We start from the raw sequence: 27,542 nt of genomic DNA on the forward strand, positions 1-27,542 counted from the left end.
GGTGTCTTGTGTGATTGTGCCTCTCTCTATCTTGTTTTGTTTCATTTTGGTCCTATGGGTTCTCCTAAATTTCCACTTTTAACTCCTCATAATTATGTTTCATGGAAGATAAAGGCATGGAGTAAACTAATGGAAAAAGGACTCATTCATTATGTAAATAGAACTATAACAACACCACCTGATCTTAAGGTTGATCCTAATGCTCAAATTGAATGGCTCACTAAGAATGTTATGACACTTGGAACTCTTAGAAAGTATGTATCAGATGACCTCATTTTTCACATTGATAAGTGTACTACAATTAAAGAGGCTTGGGATATTTATGAGAAATTGTATGGTCAATTTGATGAGATTGAGGGCCACAAACTTGATAGTGAAATCACAACATTGGATCCCAAGTATTTTGATACAATCCAAGATTATGTCACAAAAGCAAATGAGCTAAGGGAAAAGCTAAAGGATTGTGGAATTGACAAAAAGGATGCTCAATTGGTTTATAACTTGTTGGACAAGATTCCTTCAGATTATGTGGCCTTTGTATATATCCTTCACACCCATAGGTTAGCTCAATGTTCCTCATACACTTCTCCCTCTTTTGATGCATTCACAGAGATGTTGATTCTTGAACAATCCATGTTGACTGAGATGGGGATTCTCAAATCTTTAAAGTCACAAGATTTGGTGGATAATAAGGGGAATCAAAGCAATCAAGGAAAAGACAAGAATCAAAAGAATCCTAAGTCAAAACCACAACAAGATGGAGCACAATCTTCCTCTCCACAACAATGTGATTCTACATCCTCACCTAAGAGGAAATCATATAAGGACAATCTTTGTTGTGCATATTGCAAGAAGTCATGACATGATGAACATCGTTGTTACAAGAAGGATATTGATGAGTTGAAGAATCTTCTTGAGAAGAAAAAAATCAACCTAACTTCTAGAATGTCTACATCGACTTCTTATTCCAAGAAAAAAGATAAAGGAAAGGATCACTCTTTTGGGACAGATAAAGGAAAGGGACAAACTCTTTGTGCTACTACAAGTCATGATTCAAGGAGATGGCTTCTAGATTCAGGAGCTTCTCATCATATGGCATCTTCGCGGTCTATGTTCTCTTCATTTGAGCCTTGCCACATGCCACAGATTTTGATGGGCAATCATACATACATGTATGTGATTGGGAAATGATCTATTTCCATTGGGGATAACTCCTTCAATGATGTGTTGTGTGTACCCCACTTGACAAATAATCTTCTTTCCATCTATCAAATCACACATGGGGCAACAAGGAAAATTGTGGAGCTCACACCTAATTCATTTATCCTTAGAGACTTGGAGAGTAGAGCTATCATTGCGACTGGGGTGGTTGATCATGTATCTCGGTTGTACTCTTATTCACATTTTGGTCTTATTGATGAGGTTGATTCTTCACCCGATGATTCTGATTTTGAGGAGAACTTTGGGTACTTGAACTTGTTGCACTTAAAGGGGGGTGTTGGTGTAATTAATTATTCATCTTGGATATTATTACACCTTACTTAAGTTTACTTACATACATGAATATCATAGCAATTTGGGTATGCGACACATGGGTGTTTGTGCCACATTGGGATTGTGTGTGTTGGAGAATTTCCACCTTTTGTGGTCTTATCTTGTTGTTACATTCCATATTCGATGGGTGATCCAACTCATGTGGAATATTATATTGTTTCTCCTACCTACCACATCTATTTCCTACCTACCCTATTTCTTATTAAGCCACATGTCATGTTTATGTGCTCACATATCCATATAACCTTACCTATATAAGCAGGTTCATATTCATTGTATGTAATGATTGAACAATTGATTTATTGGTGATCCACTTGATCAGTATTTTCATCTTGATAGAATACAGTTTATTCCTATCAATATTTTGTCTCTCTATTGTTTACTTTTCATTGAGGTCTTCATCTTGGCAAAATCTCACAAAAATAAACATATAATTTATTATTAAAAAGTTAAATATATAATAAAAAATAAATTTATTTATAAAAAATAAACTATTATTTACCTATATATATGTATTTAAAAAATTAAAAAGTAATATTATACCATGCCCTCCAAAGGGTTCCCTTGGATTTCTCTTTCTATTTCTCCTTAGGATTCAGTGGCTCTTGAAGAAGATACAAAAAACAAGGGTGGTGATGGTTGGTCCATTCCTGGCCCCGCTGACATTTGGGGTAAGCTTGATGACAAGGATCCTCCCCTGCCATCGATGGGAATCACTCTCACTTCTTAGCAGCCTTTATGTTGTTGTTTACTTAGTGTTTCGAGGTCTCCCCTGTGACTCAGTTTTTTTATTCGCGATTTATCCATGTGACTCTCGATATGTAACTGTATGTCCATCCACCTTTTTTCTGAATATATACTCTATTTTCTAATTAATGAAATCTGACGACCATATCCATCAAAAAAATTCTATATAAAATATATATATCTTAAAATCATTAATTATATATTATAATATAATTTTTGATTAAATAAATAAAAAATAAGAAACATACAACTTATTATTAAAAAATTGAAATATATAATCAACTGTTAATTTATTATATTACTAATTGTAACTTCTATAAAACAAAACATACAATAAATGAAAAAGATATTAGAATAAATTGTTAACCTAGGTCTCAAGGTCGGAAATCATAGAGGCTACAACACAATACAAATATTTTAGAGCTAGGAGCTTCTGACCAATTTTGCATGGAACATGGGGATGTGGAGGGCGTGTTTTGAAGAACTCCTTAGCCAGTGCCCTGCCAGTGTAACAGGTTTTCCACTATTACACGCCATTAATACCCTACAAACATTAAAAAAAAAAAGATGCATGGCAAACTTGAATAAACTCTAATAAGGGATAGGGACCGGTAGGTGATAGGAATACCAATACATGCTATAGTACATAGACACTTTTCGACCAATAGTGGTGCCCTAAAAACTATCATGTCAATGCTTATGCCCAAAAAAGTACCTCTAAAATTTTAAAAAAGTCAATGATGTGATGCCACATCAGCGCACAAGTATGTTAGGATTCCCAAAGATACTAAAAGGGGGGGTGAATCAGTATCTAACTGGTTAATGAATTTACTTGATTTAAAACATGTAAAACATATCAATATTGTGTACCGGTAAACCAAAAATAATGCAGTAAACAAGAATAACCACAACCACATGAAAAGCACACCATAACACAGTAGTTTAACAAGGAAACCCGGTGTGGGAAAAACCTCGGTGGGATTTGTGACCCACAATATTCACTTACTGGCCAATAAAGGAATATTATTGTTTTACAAGAGGGGCCTGCACATGCAGGAAGGCCAAGCGCCTAGAGCTCACTGCTCAATTACAAAGGAAGTCACATTGAATTACAAAAAAGGATTATACAAATCCAATGTCTTGTATTGCTTCAAATTAGCATCTGTTATGCCAGATCCAGTACTGGTTTTAGCTCTGCTTCATACATAAACCCTTAACCTATAATTCACATATTAGATCTGCTTAATTTCGCCTATCACATTATTACTAAATGTTCTACAACGATCTCATACATATATGAGTCATATTACAACTCGCCATGTCGGCTTACAATGATTTTACAATTAATTACAAAATATATTATCAATAAAATTTTTGTCGGCCAGAGTGTCGGTATCCATCCTTTTACTGCCAGTGTTCTGTGTGTCGGTGTAGAGTTTGTCGTTGCTGGTGCCGGTATATTTGTCTTGCCAGTCATATGATTGCAAGGTTGCCATCAATGACAAAACCTTCAATCACCTACAATTTCTCATTGGAGTGTGCATTTGCCAACAATCTCCCACTTTGGCATTGATGGCAACACTCATGAGAAAAATCAAAAAGTGTTCAAAAAATGATATCCAAAAATAGTCTGCCAAAAATGTCTTACCAAAACTGTGTGTTCCCCCTGAGCAGATGAACCATTTTTCTCATTCCTTTACTCCCCCTTTGACATCAATGACAAAGGTTGTCATTCACTGTCAATGGAGTCCTGCCTAGACTCTTGTAACCGGTGGGTTACAATCTAAAAAAATGTCTGTCAAAACTAGATTTATTCCATTGCTGAATGTTTTGCAGTCTTTTATGCCTTCTTGCTCGTCCTTTGCACTGTACCGGTGAGTATGTGCATTTTCTCTTCCAGTGTCTTTAGTCCGAGACCCAGAGCCTCAGATATTTCTTTTCTTAAAGAAATAAGGTACTCTAGTCTTGGACCAAGTCTACATCTTAAGTCCTTTGCTTTGTCCTTTATTCTTTGTTTTTCATTTTCCAGTTTCTTGATTTTCTCTTCATGCTCTGCAATTTTCTTCTCTAATTCTAAAAATGAGTCCGCTGTTCCAATCAGATTATCAGCAATTTTATTAATATGATCTTGTGCTTTTCAGATTTCTTTGTCAAGATCCTCTATTAATATATCCATTTTGCAAGTGTCCCTGTATAATTTCTTGAAGTCAAAAATGATTTCACTGAGTTGCGGTAAAAGAGTATCCATTTCCTCTTTGTTCTTATTCACAATTTCCATAAATATTTTTTCTTTCTCTTTTATCATTCTTTCCTTAAATGTATCCTCATTTATTTTGTCCAATGTTATTAGGTTGTTGGCTATATATTTAGACAATGTGTCTAATTGGCTCAAAGAATCTTTATTCTCAACACTGCAGTTTGGTGCTATCATCTTCAAAATTGGTAAAGTGTCATCTATAGCCTTATAGGCTTGTGTATTGCACTCTGTTATTTTATTTATTGAATCTAATAAGACCTCGGTTATATTAGTAGGTTTGAATTCTATCATGGCTGTACCAGATGTTTGTTCAACAGTTTTTACAATCTGTAATCCGCCGGTTGAAGTTATAGCTTTGCTTTCCTCTTTCTTTGGAGGATTTATTTGAGTTTGCATTTCTACAAACAAAATTTTAGGCTTTTCATTTTGGGCCGGTGGCACTATCTCTGTCCGTACCTGTGAAGGAGCCTGTTGCTCTGCCTGTTTCTCTGTGTTGTCTATTGTCGGTTTTTCCTCTGTGCTGCCTATTGCGAGTGACTCAGTTGGTTTTTCAGTTTCAGTAGTTGTCAGTGGCTCAGTGGATGCATCAGTATGCACATTTGTGGTCTTTTCCTTTCTAGTGTTTGGGGTTCACTTGATCCTTCAGTTTGTTTTAATTCTCCAATTTCAATGTTTTCTACTGCAATATTTCTTGCTAGTGGCTCTGTTGCCACATCTGATTTCTCAGTTGATTCCTTATCCACCACAATATTGACTTCCTGAGTGTCAATGTTCATTGTATATAACACCTCAGAATCAGGATTTGTATTCTCATGTGGTGTGTCCATACTCTCAGTTGTTAGTTGATTGTCAGTAGTCTCTACCGGTGGAGTATCTAGAGGTGGTGGGGTTAGGTTTAGGGTTTAGGGTTTTGATATACTTTGAAGGTTTTAGGTTTTAGATACTCTTCTTGTTTCTCTTTTTCTACTAGGAATATGTCCCATGCATCTGTTGTTTCCTCTGTTTCCTGTGATAACCTTACTCTTGTTTTCATTCGAGTATTTAGTGCTTGAAAGTGCTCATTTATGGTTTTCTCCCTGTTCTCTCCCATATTGTTCAGCAATTCTGATAGTTGTTTTCCTACCGGTATATCAAATCCAAAATCTTTAGTACCAATACTAGGTACTTGTTTGGTTATGTATAGCATTAGACAAACAAGTAGGTTTCCAAATCTGAATGATCCTTTCTTTTCCCTTTTGATCTTTCCTAGATTGTCTATTAGCTCATCTTTAAGCCATTCACATATGTCTATCTTTGCATTATTATTTACCATATCATAGGCACTTTTAATACATAGGCTAGAAACTGAATTTAACATATTTGCATGTGTATCCTTGTAACCTAAGATCATACTGATAAATCTGATATTTGTATCCTTTATATCGTTTACCCTTAGTGATCTTTTATCAAATGTTGCACCGGTCAGGCTTGTTACTAAGTCATTTGAGACCACCTTAGTTTTGTCAGGTCTGATGCCGGTGGAGGGTAACCCTGTTACTGCCCTTACCGCTTGTTTTGTGATCTTGTGAATAGAGTCTAACCAGAAAAATACACCATGTACCCTGCTTAACACAATTCTTATGATATCCTTGGGGAAATCCATAATACTAAGAATTTTAGTGAAACCTAGGGTTTCTATTATCTTGTGTTCAGGTTTGACATTTCTGGATTCATCACAGATTATAGTTTTATACATATTTTTAATTTCATCATCACCTAGTTCATCAATATGACAATGTATATACATTCTAGGGTCTTCAGCATATACTACTCCTTTAGGGATTTGAGAGAATGCACCTATGCTATCATCTTTCTTAGCAATTTTGGGAACTAGCTGAAAAACGGGTCTAGGTCGCTTAACAACTTCAACAACAGTAGGGTTTGCAATACATTCAGGAGTGGATGAAGATGCCATAGCTATAAATACCTTGATCTTCGTTAAGGATGAATAATTTGATAGATTTCTTCGCTTCTTTGCTTGAAACACCTTCACTCAGAATTTTTGCGCTCTCAAAGATTTGATTGCTCAGTGAATGAAAAATGGAACCAAAATACTTGCTTTATAATGTTATTTTTGCCAACTACCACATTTAATGCTTATCGGTTAAGTTACAACTTAACTCATCTGTCGGTATAGAAGTAATTTCAACTTCTCACCATGAACCAAGGGAATAATAGCATGTATTTCATTTGTTGCTAAACCCTCAAGGATTTTTCTTCAGTTAGATGATGAGTCTCCTGCCGGTGGAGTGTTGCTCTGTTCTATCGATGGAGGAGTATTCCCATCAACATTCTGATCTGATTTTTTGAACCATTGTTTAGAGAATTCTTGCTTTACCTCTTCAACCTTTTCTTTACCTTTCAAACTAGCACCATTATTATTTTCCAGTGGTGCCTTACTTCTACAAAATTTTGCAATATGTCCAATCTTGTTACAAGCATAATAGGTCACATTGTTTTTTCTGAATAGCTTTTCCATATCCTATGCCAGTTTGCGTTTTGCATTGATTAGATAAGTGTCCAAATCTCCCACAAACATAACATCTTATATTCATTCTGCAATTTTCTGAATTATGACCAACTTTGTTGCATTTAGAACATTGACCGATGGGTGTATTAGTGCTCTGATAATTTCTAGATCTACACTGATTTTGTCTATGACCATACTTGTTACAGTTAAAGCATTTTCCGTTAAATTTATAAGAATTTGGTTGCCTTACCGATTTGCTATGATCATGTGTGTTTGCAGTACCAAAGCTTTCACCAACTTCAAAGCCAAGGCCATTAGTGTCACCATTAGGTTTCTGATTCTTCAACATGTCACCAAGTTCTTCTGATCTTTTCTTGAATTTCTCCTTGTGTTGATTTGCAGTAGCCAGTTCTTTTTCCAAGATTCTTTTCTGTCTCAAGAGCTCATTTGTGTCATTTTGTGTATGCATCAAATTTGTCTTCAACATATCATTTTCATGACTAAGTCTTGTGTTGAGTAATGTCCTGAGCAGCTTTTAGATCATCTTCAAGTTTGATATTCTTCACCTTTTCTGCATCATAGTCTAAAAGAGTTGTTTCCAATTGTTTCTTCAAGTTTTCCATCTCTATCGGTGTCAAGATCTTCCTCAAGTTGTTAGGCTTCTAAAAATAGAGGACCAAGCTCTGATACCAATTGTTAGGATTCCCAAAGATACGAAGGCGGGTGGGGGGGGGGGGGTGAATCAGTATCTAACCGGTTAATGAATTTACTTGATTTAAAACATGTAAAACATATCAATATTGTGTACCAGTAAACCAAAAATAATGCAGTAAACAAGAATAACAACAACCACATGAAAAGCACACCATAACACAGTAGTTTAACAAGAAAACCCGGTGTGGGATAAACCTCGGTGAGATTTGTGACCCACAATATTCACTTACTAGCCAATAAGGGAATATTACTGTTTTACAAGAGGGGCCTGCACATGCAGGAAGACCAAGCGCCTAGAGCTCACTGCTCAATTACAAAGGAAGTCACACTAACTTACAAAAATGGATTATACAAATCCAATGTCTTGTACTGCTTCAAATTAGCATCTACTATGCCAAATCTAGTACCGATTTTAGCTTTGCTTTATACATAAACATTTAACCTATAATTCGCATATTATGTCTGCATAATTTCACCTATCAAATTATTACTAAATGTTCTACAATGATCTCATACATATATGACTCATATTACAACTCACCATGTCGGCTTACAATGATTTTACAATTAATTACAAAATATATTATCAACAAAATTCCTGTCAACCAGAGTGCCGGTATCCATCCTTTTACTGTCGATGTTCTGTGTGCCGGTGCAGAGTCTATCGTTGTCGGTGCTGGTATATTTGTCTTGTCAGTATCATATGATTGCAAGGTTGCCATCAATGACAAAACCTTCAATCACCTACAATTTCTCATTGGAGTGTGCATTTGCCAACAAAGTAAACATGTCTTAGTGCACACCTATGGATCTTATGACAATTTGGACCATTTTACATAACATTATAAAGAATGAGCTGAAGCCTATTCCTAATAACTACCTCTCTCTCTAAGGCCATTTCATTGGCCTGAACATCTTCAACGACTCTCTGAATCTCCTCCTCCCATCCTCATCTGTAGTGTTGGACAACTTTCTAAGTAAAGAAGGGAAGAGTCATAATCCTTCTCATCTTTCGCAAGTGCTCACCATAGACATTAAAAACAACTTTAGCCATGGTTCCCATTTCTACCTTTTGGCTTGTTCCACATATTGTGCATGGATGGGCAACTTTTGAATAAAACATTAATGTGCACTAAATTTATATGTTTATAAATTAATAAGAAATGTTGATTTAAAAATTTGAAATAAAGTAAATTATTGATGATATTGATATTGATTGAGATTCTTAATAATTTTGGATTGTCAAGTTATATACAATCAAAAGAAATTATATTAATTTAATTGAATTGTCTACACAGAATCGAAATAATTAGATAATAAAAAATGATACAATATTTTTTGAAGTTGAATTTATTTATGTAGTTTTTAACTATCCCATTAAGGTACATGCACATACATTTATTGACATACCTATTTTGGCGTACCTTCTCATACATACTATGTTTATTGCATTCTCTATTATTTGACATTTACATAGATTTCATTTCTTTGTTATCCTAGATTATTTTTATGGCTATAGGAGTGTTGCAAGTCCATGAATTCAACTCATGAATTTCTACATTCAAATGTAAAATTGACCAACTTGTGTTATTTCACTGGAGCTATTGCAATTGTAGCAAACACATGCTTGATTGACTCATTGTTGTTCATCTATATTTAAAGGCATTCAATTGCATTCATTTCACTTCCTCTTACATCCAAGAATATCCTTTCTCACTAGATCATTTCAAAATCCAAGGAGCAATTATTAGAACATTAAATATTGTGCATTAAAAGAATATTTACTATGACATATTAATCTAGGACATTGCATGATCATTTGCTATGTCCCAATCATTTTCATGATTATCAAACCAATCTTTTTGATGTGTTAAGAGAACAATCTAAAAACTCATTCTTTTTGAAGGTTAACTTAAGAGAACAATCTTAAAACCCTCAATATATTTTAATTACTACCACCCCATGGTGAAAAGAAAGCATTAACAAAATCAATTAATGAAGAAGCCAATATGTATACATCTAGTTGTGGATAAAATCAATGCATCCAATGTTATATTCGTAAAAATTGATATGATCTACAAAAGTGAGTTAGTTTATCTAGAAAAATACAAAGATCTTATATTGAATTGAGAGAAAAAACCAAACACAAAGGATCCACTTACAGTCCTAAGAACACAAAATTTCAAAGTCACAACAATTCATCACTCTATATGGAGCCTAGAGCTAACTACATTTATTCATTGTAATTTAATTCTTAGCATAGAATAAATACCGCAAAAATTATCATGCCTCTAGCTAAAACTATTTAATCTAGGTTTATTCATGCTAAGAGGCTTACCATGGATGAAAAATATTCAATTCATAGGGATCAATCCTTCTATCAATGGTTCTTTAAAATCTAAATCAGATATGGAGCATTATCTTATTAAAAAGACCAGGTTTGGATGATATGACAATTCAAAGATATTAAGCATATTAAAGTGCACAATTGCACACTTAACATGAATCCTCCATGTGAACAAAGTCTATCCCTTTATCTCCCTCTCTCTCTACCCCTATATCGCTTTCTACCAATTGAACTCATCTATAATATAGGTATATACAAAAATATACCAAATTTTTTCCTAATTGACGTTTCATTCCTCTTCGGTGTACCCATTGCACATTAAGGTGCAACTACTAGTATTAAAATTATCTAGTATTAATAAAGTAATGGGTGAAGATATCAAATACACATTTTATTATATTTATTAATTAGCATAAATATCTTTAATAAAAGTAAAAGAAATAACTAGAAAATATCTTTCCCTCCCCATATTTTATATGATTTTATTAAAGAATATTCGTAATCAAATATGTTATTATCAACTAATATTTCTACCATTCAGTCTTAACAAATACAACAAAGGCTTCCAGTAAAATAGCTGTTAGTTATTTTTTTAAAAATGGTTAATTGAAAATCTAATATTTATCACAACAAAAATATAAAAAAAAAACCTCCAGCAAGCAAATTGTTTGAGATTTATATATAAGCTGTACATGATAAAGTCTTTAAAATATTCGTATTCAATTCTATCATAACCCCCAATGTATGGGCATGTCTTAATTCTGAATTTTCCCTCCAACACCTTTCTTGTGCCCGAATCTGATATGTTGTAAAGGAGTCTGCCATTACTCTGTGATCGTTGCTATTACATTTAACATGTATGATTTCTTTTCAAAGGGAAGAAAATGGATATTTCTGCGATTGTACTCCCCTTACTATTCCCAAATGGTCGAGCTGGTTCCCCTCTTGGAAAGAGTAATCCCAGCTACCAATAATGTTCCAATCACCAAATAAGGAACCGTTGGAGAATTAAATATTTGTAGACTTTTATGAACGAACCTTATCTTCTCTGCCTCCTTTCTACAGAGCTCATCTTATCTATTCACTGTCATATGTGCAGAGAGCTCATCTTATCTATTCACTGTCATATCTGCAGACATCACATGCTGTGGGTGCAAGAACTATATTGTTCTATGCCTGTTTCTCTCTCCATAGATTCATAACCTTCTATATATTGCAATGAGTTTGAAATTTCTACTCATGAGTCCAGGTCTGTAGAGCTGTAAAGAGAATGTAATGTTGTATGACCAATAACTCAAACAATTGTGAAGCTGTCTCTACCGTAGAATGAAATGGTGTTTGTTTTTATGAACTGAAGCTCTATCATAAGTTTGTTAGATGTAAATCTTATATTTTAATGAAAACATGTTTATGTTTGTTTCTTCTCCCCCTCTTAGTTCCTACAATTCATATCGGAGCTAGTCGAGTCCAGTCCAGGGTGAGAAAGAAGTCAGAGTATTAGCGGAAGACAGAGAAGATACTGGTCTAGTAGATGAGCCTGTAGGCGTGCATGCGCTGTCTGAAGAAATGAAGAAAAAGATGAACATACAGAAGTCCACTGAAGAAACAACCTGCCCTCGCTTAGTAGTCATAGTTATCAGAAGTACTAGGTCTTGCTTACATTGTTGTGTTTTGAAAGTCTATCACGTTGTAATGGTAGACTTTTTGCTATTTTATCACTAAAATAAGATCTTGCAGATGTACACTACATATTAGAGGTTATATGCACTCCCATAGAATAAAACAGATTGTAGGAGTTTTCGAAGGGAATAGAGCCACTGGAAATTCTCAAGAAGTCACAACTACTACATAGAGGGGGATTTTAAGACAATATTTGAGACAATTTTTGAGTGAATTGTCTTAACTTGAGACAAAATTAAACTTGTGTATTGTCTCAAATATTGTCTTTAAGCGAGTGTCTTAAACTATTGTCTTAAAAAATTGTCTTTATAAAGACAATAAAAAACACTCTTGAGAGAAATATATTTTTGTCTCTATAGAGACAATAACTATAATATAAAACATATTGTCTCTATAGAGACAGATACGTCTTTAATCCCACTTATTGTCTTTCTTAAGACGATAAAAATATTCTCATTAGAGAGAAAACTACTTTTGTCTCTCTAGAGATAATATAAAACAATGAATTTTAAAAAATAGCTCACTATTCAGATAAATCAATATTGTTAAATATAAACTACAATATAATTAATTATGTTAGGGCACGATGGAATTGAACCACCATCCTCCTGCTTGTAAAGCAGGTACTCTTCCATTGAGCTAGCACCCTTTAAGAAGAATTTTATCCTTCAAAATCTTGGGTCTCAAAACACCCTTTGGTTTTAATTTTATCCTTCAGAATCTTGGGTTTCAAAACACCCTTTGGTTTAGCAGTGGGTTTTAAGTCTAAATAATGGTTGAGAATGTGACCATTGCCAGCCATTTTGTGTTTTTGTATTGAACAACTTTTCGTTGTCTTGAAAATAAAACAACTGTGTTTCTTAAATAAAACCTTACAATGTCTATCTAGCTCTAGCAACACAAAGAGAATGTACCGAAATTTTGAACGATACATTTATGTTTGTGAATTGGTACCTACATGGTCTGATTCTGATCCTCAGTGTGAACTTGTTCAATGCAAAACAAGTGTAAGTCATCAATCGACAAATTCAAACTACCCTCTTTCTAACTAAATTTAATCAAGCTTAGAATGGATTCTAAAACCAACTCTTTCCAATCTTGGAAGTAATTTATAGCATATTATTCAATAAAGAAAGCCTGAAAAATAATTGCAAACAAATCAAAATCATACAGGCCAGTGTTTCAATTCACATCAGCTCTTGGTAGTCATTTTATCCATCATTTCAGCATCATCGATATAATCATTGATGCTTTCCAATATATCTGGAACATAAAAACAAATCAGTAATGTAATTGTCATTGACTAGAGAAGTATTCAACTTTTGGAGCAGCATGTTTAACCAATATGGTTGAGACTCTGAGAGGAGAGCCTCAAAAATTAGGATTAAAGCTGAAATAGAAGAGCTTAAGAATTAGGATTTAGAAACAATATTGTATCGTGATAATCAAAGCACAATTCATGTTAACAAATATCCAATATTTCATACAAATGGGGATAACACTAAATCACATTTTCAAAACAATAGAAACTTATCAAGATTATAATTTTATAGTTCATTTGTTACAGATCGAATCCCAGATTACAGATATTTCCATCAATGCCTTGAACAAAAAAAGGTTAAGAGGTTTAGAGGCATACTGTGTATGATGAAGAATAAAATGATCAAGGGACAGTGCTTGAATATTTATATTGATTTAGAGAATTATAAGTCAAGTTTAATATAATATTAAATGTCATCAATGTTGTATTTTAGTTGCCATGGTGTGTATATAATGATTTTTATTTTTGTGTACATGGGAAAGAGGGAATCCAAAAAGACAAGTGAAAGATTTAATTTGTTGTCTATTTCTGTATTCAATCTGCATTCAGAAGGTCACTAGTAATCATAAAAAAACAAATAGTTCATAGCTAAGGCTTGAGGAATAGTAAATGATATTTACACGAACCCAAACTAAAATATAACTGTGAAAGCAAATTTTCTTGGTTAAGAAATGGTGCTTTAGGTCAATTCATTTTCATGTGATTGGTTTTCTATAACTCTTCCTTGCAATCTTTAAATTTTTTTAAAACAAGCTACAGAACTTTCCGTTCACTAAATTCAGCTCCTCTATTAACTAATTTCTAGCTTCACATAATTGTTCAACCACACCATATGTTCACTATCAGTATGTATCAGCTCTAAAGCACTACAGAACATATCATGGATCATGTCCACGAATATATTTAATTATATAATTTGGAAAAAGATTTAGCAAAAATTCTCAAGCCATATGTCAAGTTACAATGGACACTGATCTATATAGAAATTATCCAGTTAAATCAACAGTACCTTCACATCATGTAAATCAATATTCACAAAGTGTATCAGCCGTTCATTCAAAATTTTCTCTAGCTAAAACATATATAAGTCATTCCTACATCTAGAAAATATGTTGAGTGATTTTATTAAAAGTAAACAGAATGTTTACAACAGGAAGAATATTATTTGTCTAAGTAAAAATAAAAAGATTTCAGTCTTTCTTCTTATTTCCACATTTTCAATACAAGTACACTAGTACTAATTCTTGTATAGTAAGAGCTACATTAAGTACCTGGGAGCGAAGAAGTTCTTTATATGTCCCAAATTCTACAAAGCAATGGTATATTTAGTCATCACAGGCCCTGTGACACAGAGATTTGAAAAAACCATGAAGAACAATACTTTAGAATGTCAAGATGTATGCTAGATAAGCATCTAATTTTAGTTATTTTCACATTTTGAGCACAAATTAATACATATAACTGTTACCTATTTTTGGTTTTCAGGACAAAAATAGGCTTAGATTATGCCTTAGGCCTCTTTGAGAAAGAGCCTGAAAGCATTAATGTCTTGAGACCTGTAAAAAGCACAGAGCAGTAATATTTTCAAAGACAAATCAGGCTCATGAGAGAAGGTAAAGGTCAAAGACAGATCAGGCTCATGAGAGAAGGTAAAGGTGAATATGATGGTCATGAGACAGTCGTGATTTTTGTTTTAAGGAGATTTTATTGTCAGTGTAGCAATGTTGATAAAGGATTACAAACTTTCTAAGGAAGTTTTTAACAAGTCTTAAAGCCTAAATACAGTCACAGAGGTAAAGGTATTGTAAACTAGGGCATAGAGCTATACAAGTGAATGCCATCATCAATATCAATGCCATGAGACCATAGCTTATAGTCATCTTGCAGACCATAGCACAAGAAATACAGTCCAAATGACAAGAGTTTTGGAAGGGATACACAGTCATTATCAAAGAATTAAGCATGTGAAGATCACGAAAGTAAGCATTAGCACCATATTTCTAAAGACTTAAAGGGATTGGAACAAAATAGTCTCTCCTTGCATGTACCGGTTATCAAAAAGCATTATGGCATCAAGGGCAGAGAGATCAATCAAACGGATCAGACCATACTCTTGTAGTAGCACAAAACCCAAATTTGACAAGTCATCCATAACAATGACAGTGAATAGTAAGTATAAGATGAGGAAAGATTGAAAGCCACATTCATAAGACCACAAAGGATAGTCACCATCCTAAAAGATACAATGAGGTTTCTTTCTAAACCAAGTCATTAGCAGTCCAAACACAGTAAACAGATGGAGTCTCAGACTTAAGAAAGACAGGTATACTAGTCTAGAGAGCCACAGTTTCATCAAAATGCATTCTCAATAAAAACTAATGTGATATCATTGTCAAATCACAGACCAAATGGACCAAAGAGAATGGAGAAAAGACAGTCTTGGCACGTTATAAACCAACTCAATATATGATGTGATTTCAAACTCTAATGCAAAGAAAGAGATAATGATGATTATTACAAAGCATAGCAAGGATGCCATAGCTATTAACGAGCAAGGATCAAAACAGTCAATGGGGATAGCACATGCAAGGGATTGATCCCAAGAACACAGAGACTGTTGAAGCAAGACCTAAACAGAACAAAGTCTTGTTTGGGCAGAGGCAGGTTTCAAATGACAATGATAAAAATAGTGTGATGATGGAGAATAGATTTTGGTTGTAGAACTTTAAGGAGATCTGAACCAAGGAACAAAGGCATCAAAATACAAGTAAGAAACAAAAAGATGGAAATGATAGTCTTCAAAGTCATCACAGAGCATCAAATACAGTGAGAAAATAGTCCTCAAGACAAGTGATTACAATGTAGTTACAGTCAATAAGAATGAAAGTGAATACCATTCAAGATAGCTTACGTAACACAAATCTGAGAAAGACATTCCACATAAATCAGGCCATAAAGTGAAAGATCACTGTGGTACATAAAGAAACAACTGAAGTATAACAGAGCAGTCTCGGCAATGAAAACAATATATTGGAAGGTTAATATTTCATCATAAAGGCCATAGTAGTGTGGGAAGACAGCCGCTAGGTATTTTGATCCAAAATTTAGTGATAGAGCTATCAAATCAATTGCTGTCTAGAGCAGCCACAAGAAAATACAGAAGAAAACCCTTGAAGAGTCATAAAGGTATTGCAGTCTTAGCTAGGGGACAGTATAGACAGTTGGCCATAGTTGGTAGAGTATCGGGCTAAGGTCTGATCATTGCCTCATGAGATGAAGGTAATATCAGACACCGAGGATAAACATAGCCAACACAAGATCTGAAACAAAAGAAAGATCAAGGAGCAGTCCCAACTAGTCAAAGACAACAGGGGTCAAATACCCATGACAGTGAGCTAGAACAAATTAGTGAGACATGCAAGCAACACAAATTTGGATTAATAATGGATAATAAGGACAATATCCCTTAATAGTCTCCATAACAAATACACAAGTCATCATTCTCAGATAAACAAGTAGCAAAATTTTTGAATGTCAATCATCACATCTCTAGGAACCATACAAGTAACCAAAGCTAGCTATGACTAGTAACTTTTGAAATCCTTGACAACATTGATACTAGACCCAATAAATCATTGTTGGTGACAACAAGAATATTGATTGACACATGCACCAACTAATCATCCTATGTGGGTGGCAGAATGTTGAAAAGGATATGGATAATTACCCTGGCCTAAAGTTGTAAATGTAAATATCCTTGGTATAGAGTGTTGAAGTTATAGCTGCGATAGAGATCTAAGATTCATGCTATCTCTGTTCTTCTTCTATAGTTTATGTTCCTAGGTTGATGTTGTGTTCGTATTCATATATTTTTCATGTTCGAGAGATGCTCTGTTGGTTCGGAGTATTACCTGAACATATCTATTTCCTCTCCGACGTCTCTCATTTATTTCATATCGCAATCTTCTATATTATTATTTTGTCTTCGTCTTGGTGGCTTCCTTTACCTTTATCTATCTTATACCGCTTCGATGGCTTTTGTTTTCCTTTCGAAATTCTTCATTGTATATCTGAGCTCTATGGTGGTTGTCGGTGAGATATCTATGTGGTTGTTGGTGACTTCTCCTCTACCATCGTGGAGTCTTTTTCACATGCTATCTGATTCATTATATAGATCGCTCTTCTATTTTCATTGAGCTTCTTCTTCTTTTGCAGATTGATAATCATATTGTTGTCTTATCATTTTTGTCTGGTAGCAAGTCAAGAGTGATGTGTATGGATTCTGTCAGAACAGTAATATTATATGTTTTCTGTGTTCAGAGTTTTCAGACTTCATGAAGTCATATAGAATGTATATGAGATGTACCGTTTGACTTCTTTGTCATGATTGATTTGTAGGTTGTGATTTATAGTAACCTGAAACTATCAATAATTATTTTCATTTTCAGAGATTTAATAGAATTTATTTTTGAGTGGGCTAGGTTTTTCACCCTCAAGCGGAGGGTTTTCCCAAGATAAGTTTCTTGTGTTTGTGTTGTTCTTAAGTTTAGTTTTCTGCTATCTATTTATTCTGGTTCAAATTTAACATAGAGTTATCTACTTAAGCCATTATGAGAGAACATTTTGTTGTCCAAAAATAAGAGAGAGACTGCCACAAGGGAAAGAAACATAATATAACATGTGGTCATGTTTTCATTGTGGATATTGAACGTCAGATGCTACAGAAAGTCCAACAATGTTTGGGTTGCTTAAGGTACTTTCTTGTCCACTAGACACAAATGATAAGAATCTATGCCATCAAAGGAAAAACTTCTATTGTCAAACTCATATTAGTGCTTCAGCAACACTAGAAAGTCTAGATCATTTGACAACTACTTCCCAAACAAGAATGGGTTATAACTAAGGGTGAATGATGCTAATATATGGATGAGGATCTCCAAAAGTGAAGCAACGACTCCTATTATTTTTTCAATCTAGTTCATACAATCCATTGCATTCTCTACCTACATATGGCAGAACACAATACAAACCCACGATGAAAGACATGAAAGATGTATCTAATTGTTGTTTGTGGGGTTTCAATTCAAAGATAGTTTTAACAATATATATCATAATCAAAACACACACCTGGAAAGTGTATTTTTTTTTCAGAGAGACTATCGTGAAACAAAACTGCAGATCAGTTTGTTCTGCATCCAGCTTAATAGTTGATGTAAGTAGATTAATAGTATGGTGTGAAATAGACCTCTCATCTTGTGATGGTCCGTGGTGATGAGAGGAAAGAAACCAACCAAATAAAACATATACATGATCAGTTGCATGATGACCTCTCTTAAGAGAATGCTGGAAAGCATTATCCTACAAAATATATCCATTAATCAAAATTTAGAGAATGAAAAACATATAAATTTCCTTACCTCAAAAATTGGGAATGATAAACATATAAATGTCCACACCCAAAAATGTATGAATCAAATACCAGAAACGCAGTGGCCTTAACTGTCTTACCATTTTCTTGCCCCAGTCTTGTTTGCGGTAATAATACAACATTCCACAGCCATCGAGAACAAAGAATCTTCTCTTCCAGTCACCCCTAAATTTTGAAGAATGCTTGGAAAGTAAGCTTGCCTAATTGGTTTGGATATGAAATACATGGCAGAAACTAGGAAAATTAGTTTCAAAGTGAATTTAGAAAACATCCTAGTTGACAACACTCAGTTATGTTGTAATAGTGCTCTTGGTCTATTCTAAGTCACAGATTCAAGACATTTTTAATTTATTATGACCTACAATGTAAAAATGCTAGAAGGTCCTGAAAATAATTAAATCAAATGGAGGGCAAGAAATAAGATGAAAATAAAAACATGATAACAAATTACCTTTCCCTTTGCAGTTGATTGCATTGCAGCTTAATCATCTTGTGTGAACTTCTTCCAACAGCCTGTATATTGTCATTTCATATTTTAGTATCACATACAAGCTAGATGAGAGTCATTTCATAATTTGATACCTTTCTAAGTTGGTATTCCATTTGATTTTTCAGTGTTCATATACAGACATGAACCGGGAATAAATTACAACTTTGTTCTTCCTGACCTGATTGTGAGCACATGCCTCCAGATAAGGCTAAACTAAGTCTTTTCTTGACATTACTATAATTTTTAATTTATTTGTTTGAGCACTACATTTGCTATGTATACAAAATACATATTACTAGCTTTTAAATACTGGCTGATGTCCTCTGAACCATGGTGGCCTAGAGCACTGAAGATGTTGACAAACTACGGGAAATAGGGGTGGGCGGAATATTTTGTCTACAAAAATATTTTGATCTTGAGTATCCTTGAAATTCAGATTTGTATTTATGAGATATGTTTAACAGAACGTCACCTATGCAGAGAAAAAGTTGTGTCTAATCTCTTTTCACTATCTTTCTATCCAACTTCAACACAAATCAACCTCTGGCTTGATGCACTCATGTAAGAACCCATATGACAATGGCGATAAGCAACTTATTTAGAGAATTAAGATTAATCATTCATATAATATTTTGTTTCAGTTGATTGGTACAAACCTTACCTTTCCATCTACTTGCATGTTTTACATATAGCTGCAAACAAAACATTCAGATGACCTATGTGCAAGTTGATGGCAATTATGATTTTACTTTCAGCTAAAATATTTGGTAGTATAACCATTGTTCAAACTGGTTTTAAGATTCAATTAATACATTTTCCATAGTTTCGTGATTAATGTAAACATGTAATTGCCTTTTTGGTGATTAACATTAGCAAAGGAGAACCAAGGGCATTTTGATGATTATGTTAATGAAAACTCTCATGCACATCCTAACATAAACTAGATTGTGACAATTTTGACAACTGGGTTTTGGCCAAGTTACAAATCATTTGATCTTAATCTGCCAGCTAAAATGGTATGCCCTTTTTTGATATAGCACAACTCTTAGATGTACCTATTTCTGCAGCTTAGCTTATTGACTTTTGCTACATGATAAAGGTAAGATGTGTAGAGGTGTTCAAGCAGTTCTATCAGTCAAAGACAAAACATAGAAAGCTTACATGGATATATTCTCTGGGTACTTGTAATATTAACAGGAAGTTTGAACCTAAGCCTATGGAACTTTTTGTTCCTACTTACCAGGTAAGTAGGAACAACATTAGTAGGAAAAATTAGTGGCAGTTGCATTGTTTAGTTCATATAAAATGGCATTATAGGTCATTTTCTACTAGAGTCAATATTTTTACATTCAAACATATGTGATCTAATTCTCTTGGAGTATTTTAGATTCGACTATGCCAAACAATATTAGTAGGAAAAATTGAAACAAGAATTGAATTTGTGAATCATAATTACATATATTTACATTTAAACATATGACATCTAATTCTCTTGGAGTGTTTTAGATTTGACTATGTCAAACAATATTAGCAGGAATATTTGAAACAAGAATTGAATTTGTGAATCATAATTTCATATATTTACACTTAAACATACAACATCTAATTCTATTCGAGTGTTTTAGATTTCAGTAAATCTATCTCAGGGACAACACAGGTCTAGGACAATGCTGAAAAAATTGGTCAAATTGACATAGTTCCACATAAACATAAGGGTAACTCTTTGATTTTGTAATCCAAAATACAGTACAAGATTGTGTGAGTGTGCATGATTGTTACTAAATTGAGTCTGAGACCATAGGTAGAAGCGTGTGATGATTAATTTTTCAAACAACATTATAAAGGAAATTTGGAACAGGTATTCAAATTACAAAAACATAATCACATATATTTACTTACATGTGACACTCAGATATATGGACTTAAGTTCTCTTGGAGTATTTCAGATATATTTACTTGCGTGTGATACACAAGAGAGGCTATATTACAGCGTCTCTAGGACATCGTTGACCCAAGTACTTCGGTTTGTATATGTAAAAAAGAAATCAATGATGCAGGTCCTTCATTTCATGTAGTATTTCTATGGTGTTTATTAGAAAGATACACATAGGCTAGAGTAATGAATTTTCTTATAATTTCCACTAGAAAAACTTGGTGTCGTAATTTTAAAATCAGATCCTATAGTTAGGTCCTCATATCAGACAGCTAAAAAGTGTGGGTTTCTTCCACATTTACAATAAAATATGGTGCAGGTCAGTGATACATACTATACACATTTCCACTACCTATTTATTTATTTATTTCATTGCAAGTTCTATCTCTGGAGTATTCCATCTAAATAAATTCAGAAAAATAGTACCAGTGGCAAACTCTGAAAATTGGAGTCATTTGAGTGAAAATTGTGTGAGGGTAGATTTAAAGAGGACTGCTAAACAATCTGATGTTTATCATGAACTTTTTGATGGAATGAAATCAAGCTTGACTGCAAATTATATAAGTCAAAAGTTGTTTCACATACATTATTCACAAATATTTTTCAGACAACTTATAGCAACAAGAGCTACTAAATTGTTCACAAGCCTTTGTCATCTTTGTCCATGTTCTGTTGTTTTAGACTAACTACCGAACCTTAAATCTATTGGTGATGGGTAGCTATATTGGTTATAGCTGAACAAAGTCTCAATCATATGGGGAGCTCATCTTTTCATGGCTCTGTTGTTTTTAGTTTCAGAAGGCATAGAAAAATGCTTAATTCTTTCTAGATGGAGATGAATTTAGGATAAGGAAAGTCTTAAAACTTGTAACATGTAATTATAGAACCACAACAAATATTGACCATGTTTACCTTTACAGCTCCACATCTTACATGATTTTTTCTAAAGCTTTTTTGTCTGGCTCATGGAATCCCGATTATTTGGCCATGCAATTCTCTCATTTTTAAAGTACCAAAACAAAATGACATAGGTCACCACATCTATTCTCACATAGTGAAGTCAATTTATGATATAGTGCAGCATCCCAATCTCATTGAATTTTATGGATGTTGCATAGAGGGAAAACGACACTATTGGCCTACGAATACATAGTATGCCTACCTGGTTGGGTATGCTTATCATGCGTTGCTATGCCTACCTCAGTCATGGGTATGCGCATTACAAGCTGGAGTCTATGTGAATTAAGTACCTCTATGAGAAAGGCGACTTTCAATTACTCATCGGGAAGAAGGGTGGGGGGGGTGTGATGATTACCTATCTCTACTACGAGAAAGGCTTGCGGAGCTACAACTGCGTGAAGAAGTTTCCCCCGCTAAAAGACTTTACACAAAAAAGAGATTGTGCTCCAACCAAGAGAATAGAGATGGCGATTTTGTACGCCTGTGGTGCTTCCGTGCAGGGTGGGTTGTGGGGGACGTTGGGTGGGTCGGTGATAAAAGTGGTAGCATTAGCCCGCAGCTTATTTGGTATAGTTCAAATGTACTTATCTGGATTTGACCCTAGGGCTCTGGCACCGCTACTGAACCTGTTCAAGATCCCTAAACCTTTAGAAAATCAGATCAGGAGAATGTGCTTGGCACAAAGGGCAAAAATGGAGATTGTAGATTGGAAAACCCCTACAAGAATTGGGTCCTATAAGCATCTATTCAGAAAATCACGAGTTTCCTTCATGTTTGAAAACATGGATTTGAAACATACTTACCTCGATTCGACCCTGGGGCTATGGCACCGATGCTGATGTACGGAAATAAAAACCTGCTCAAGATCCCTAAACCCCTGGAAAACCAGATCTTGAGAATATGCTTGGTACAAAGGGCAGAAATGGAGATTGAAGTTATGCCCTTGCCATCCACTAGAAAACCCCTACACGAATTGTGTCCTGTTAATGAAGCCGATGGAAAAATATGGGCGGAGTTTGGAGGTAAAATAAAAGCCATGCTATTCCTTCCCGCGATTGATAATGCATGCCGAGTATGAAGCCGCTCCCGTCGCAGGAGCAGAGATAGCTGAGTTCAGTGATAGAAGAAATTAAAAGAGGGAAAATAAGTGTTAGAAAAGTGTTTTCTTCTATTGTCTCAATTTGAGACAATTAAATAATAAACAATAGAACTTAAACATAATGTATATATTAACTTTTGTCTTAAATTAATGTCTTAAATACCTCTATTATGTAGTAGTCCACCTGTTTGGGAGAGGAAAACATCAAAGGATGCTTCCACGAGGAAATCACCACTTGGGAAACACTGCCACCTAAAGTGAAGAGGAGGTCACTAGCAATCAAAGGGTTGAAGCCACTGTTTAAAGCAAGTGAAATAAACCGAAGATAATCGAGGGTTTCAAAGGCAAGCTCCAGCCAATGATAATACAGTCTAGCAAGATAGAGGAATCGCGGCTGCTAAGGAGGAAATTGCCTCCAAATATTGTATATGGAGGACATTGCCTAAGTCTGTGTTTAGCCGCATCTAAAGGAGAGATAGTCAACATTACCACCAAGCCAACAAAAAGAGGCACAGAAAAATTTGAAAGAAGACAATAGTCGCTACCTAATCTAGAAGATAGATAGCAAAAGGCAAAGTCTACAATAAAGTGTTTGGAGGATGGTCACAGCTAGGGAAAAATAGCTAAGGGAAGAAAAATACCGTCAAAGCCAAAGAGGAAGTTGCTCCAGCCACAGCCGATGTAGAGAAAGATTCCCAGTTAGCAAGATAAGTGGAATAAGCAATGCATATTGTTGTGAATTTGTTGTTTATCAATCCAAGTCAAATCACAGTTAAAGAGGAGACCATAGCAGCGAAGGAAGGTTTGTATCTCTTTTAATGCTAATTGTAACGTGAATACTAGAACTTGATGTTTAGAAGTGTCCTTAGTTAAAGGAATATATGTTTTATACGTGTATTCTATTCGTTTGTAAAAGGAGTGCCTTTGCATCCATTTGATATATATTATCATATGTCATCCTCTTTTGAGAGCCACCCCCATTTCTTACATAAACAAGTGTTGTGTGGTGTTGTTGAGGAATCATGTTTCTTGACAAAATGTGGAGACATGCTACTCTAGTGCTCTTCAATTTCAATTTGTAACTTTTTGTGGTTGTACTTGTTGCCTATTAACTTATGTATTCTCCTGATCTTTTATCGATTGCTAGTATTCTATAATCTTCTATTATGCTAAATAAAATATAAATAAAAGAACTTATCTTAGATGAACCCCGTCCTACTCTACCACATTTTATTAGTCTATGCCATTAGTAGAGAGATTTATTTTAAAACTTGAAATTTGTACTATCTCCTTTGTCACGTAAAATGAATATTGTTGAAAATAAAAAATCTTTAAATTATTAATTTGTTGTTATATTTTGTTGGATTTTTTAGGTTTATTGACTGATTTGTTTATAATTTGTGCTTAATACATAATATATTTGTCACATGAAAGACACAACAATTTGAATATTAAATTACTTTCTAGTATTTTTTGCTGTTTTTTATTGATATATGTGGGGAAGGGCCCCAACCCTTACAAATCATAAAGAAGTCATGATATGAAACATTTTTTACATTTTGGGATATATAGTGTGTATTACTCTTACATGGAGGTGTCAGGAAAAGGTGTGGTTGTACATCCAATTACTTTTGTGCTAAAGATTTTATTATATATTGAATTTTGATTATTCTTTGGTAGATACCATCCTTATTCTAAAGCCTATTAACAAATTCTTGTAAAAATTATGACATATTTACTTTCTAAACTAGAAAGTAGATGTCAATTATTTTTCACATATTTCAAATCCAGAATGAACTTGGGGTTTTAGATGATGGTGTATTGTCAAAAATTGCATACCCTTGACATTTCATTGGTTTTCATTATTGTGGTCATAAAATCGTTGAGGATTATTTTTTTCAACTATGTTGGAAGTTTTTACAGAAAAATTCATTTCATTTTAAGACATTGTAGGAGTCATCACATCCTTAAAACCTTGATTAAATTTAACATTCCTAGTTGTGAACACATCCTCAATTTTAAGATCATACAATGTAAACCCTTTCCATTTATCATTATGGCCAATTAATACGCACTTATCATTCTTCTTATCAAATACATTTTCTCTGATACCATCAAGTGTGTGAGAAAATGTTTCACATACAAGTACTCAAAAATATTTAGCATTTTCTTTCTTACCATTATATACTTCTTCAAGAGTGATTTTCAACAACAAGTTGTAAGAGATCTATTCAATACATGATATGCAACATTAGTAGCTTCATTCCAAAGAAGAAAAGGAAGATCTTTGGATCATAGCAAGCATTGTGGCCTTTCTACTATAGTCCTATTGTTCGTGTTTTAGTGAAAACATTTTGTCAATGTAATGACATTTAAAAAATTATTTGAACTTGTTATTGACATATTCTCCATTATTATTTGTTCTTATTTATTTGACAATTATTTATGTAGACACATAAAAATGTCCTCATACATAATCAAAATTCCTCTATTAATTAAATTAATTTCATTATATGTTTAGTTGATTCATTAATAACTTCTTTTATTTAATTCATTAAATCATTTCATTTCCTTAAATCATTATAAAAAATTCTATCATAAAATCATTCTTAAATCCATTCCCAATCTCTATTATTCATCCTATTTCTCCCTTCTACCCCCCACCAATTGGAGTCACTTGGAAAACGTGGGACAAATTATTATCTTCAACCATTTTCTTTATCCCACATTTATCCCACAAGTTGATTCACCCATGAGGATACTTATAAATGTATTGCTCCTCTTCACTTTCAATCTCTCTCACTTCTTGAAATTCATGCATCATAATGTCATTTTATTTCTTTGGCATACTTAATTTTTGAGAAATCATAGTCATTTTTCAACCATTTCTATCAACCCTCTCCATTCTCCATATCTTCTTGTGCATTGTCCAAATATGAGAACACTAAAGTTTAAATGCGGGATCTTGATAGATAGGCGGGCAATGGAGTGTGAGTTTGTTTGAATGCATTTTTTTCTCATTAGTTAGTATTTCATTAGCATTTATGTTTATTAGAATGAATTTCTTTGTTATGATGTTATATTCTAACTCTTGAGCCTTTGGATTATGGTTGATCTTTTGAGACTCAAGAAACATATTTCCAAATCCTTCATCAACAATTTACACTTTCACTTTATATAAATGCTTTAAAATTTTATTTTTTTTAAACACTACACCTTTTTCTTAAGGATGTAAACCTTCTTGAAAAATCATTAATGAATGTTAAGATTTATATATCTTCTTCCCTTAATGGGGGCATTCATAGATCCATAACAATCACTATGGACAAGTTCAAGAGATTTAATTTCTCTATAATACACCTCTCAAACTTTTTTCTGAGTTATATTCCAATCATGCACCCAATAAACACTTCTATGTTTACCCTTACTTAAGGAAACCCATATAAGATACTCATCTTTGAAAGCATAGCCAAACTTTGATTGTTCAAACAAGTGACCAACTTTTTAATGGCATAACTCACTTATAGAAGAACCTCTAGCAATGTATATATATATATGTATATGAATCTACATATATATGTATACATACATGTGTACACACACATACACATACACACATATATATACAAATATATATGTATATATGTACATATATGTATATATGTATGTATATATATACATATATACATATATGTATATATATATATACATACATATACATATATATATATATATACATACATATATATATATATACATATATATATACATACATATATATATATATACACACACATATATATAGATACACACACACATACATATATACATATATATATACATATACATATACATATACATATACATATACACACACAGAGAAACACACACACACACACACATATATATATATGAGTTTTATAAATTATTAATTTCATATTTCAATCGACTTCAAATTGTCACTCATTTTTTTGGATGTACGATACATATAGCTACTATGCATGTATGTATGTATACACACACACACACATATACATGCATGCATGCATACATATATGTATTTAAGTATGTATATGTATTTGCATATACATAAACACATATATAGATGTACATGTGTGTGTGTGCACACACACACACATAATAGATTTAATAGTGTGCAAAGGGGAGCATATGATGGAGGAGAGTTGATTATTTTAATTAGTTTGAAAATGGGTTTTTTGTTATTAATGGTGTGCACAACAAGAGTTATAAAAAATTGCAGCTACACATATATTACAATTAAAAATAAAATACAAACAAAAAATTCAATTCAAAATCAATTGAAATAAACATTTACTATCTAGGATCATTACCATTGTGAGATTGGAAGGCACACTCACCTACCATGACCAATGGTTCCATTTTCCTTTGATGTTGAATGTGTTGAAACTATAGTGAAATGAGTAAATGCATCACTGCCACTAGCTCACAACCTCTCCATCCATTGAGCCGAAGTTCTCCATC

The 27,542-nt window shown here is 33.6% G+C and overlaps 1 long non-coding RNA gene and 1 other non-coding gene across 4 annotated transcripts; both read right to left on the minus strand.

The window, feature by feature from the left end:
* Nucleotides 1–12,346: 12,346 nt before the first annotated feature.
* On the minus strand, nt 12,347–23,301 carry LOC131859926 (uncharacterized). 3 transcript variants are annotated; one of them, XR_009359499.1, is made up of 6 exons: nt 23,203–23,301; nt 22,744–23,047; nt 19,009–19,070; nt 18,638–18,757; nt 14,401–14,470; nt 12,347–13,071 (listed from the first exon to the last, which is right to left on the minus strand). It is a non-coding gene; the product is annotated as an uncharacterized LOC131859926 (long non-coding RNA). The 3 variants fall into 3 exon arrangements; XR_009359500.1 differs by lacking the exon at nt 23,203–23,301 and adding an exon at nt 14,598–14,685 and having other exon boundaries at nt 22,744–23,145; XR_009359498.1 differs by lacking the exon at nt 23,203–23,301 and having other exon boundaries at nt 22,744–23,145.
* TRNAV-UAC (transfer RNA valine (anticodon UAC)) lies at nt 12,386–12,457 on the minus strand. Its single transcript has one exon. It is a non-coding gene; the product is annotated as a tRNA-Val (tRNA).
* Nucleotides 23,302–27,542: the final 4,241 nt, after the last annotated feature.

The sequence above is a fragment of the Cryptomeria japonica genome, chromosome 11 (assembly GCF_030272615.1).
Source record: "Cryptomeria japonica chromosome 11, Sugi_1.0, whole genome shotgun sequence".
Taxonomy (NCBI): Eukaryota; Viridiplantae; Streptophyta; class Pinopsida; order Cupressales; family Cupressaceae; genus Cryptomeria; species Cryptomeria japonica.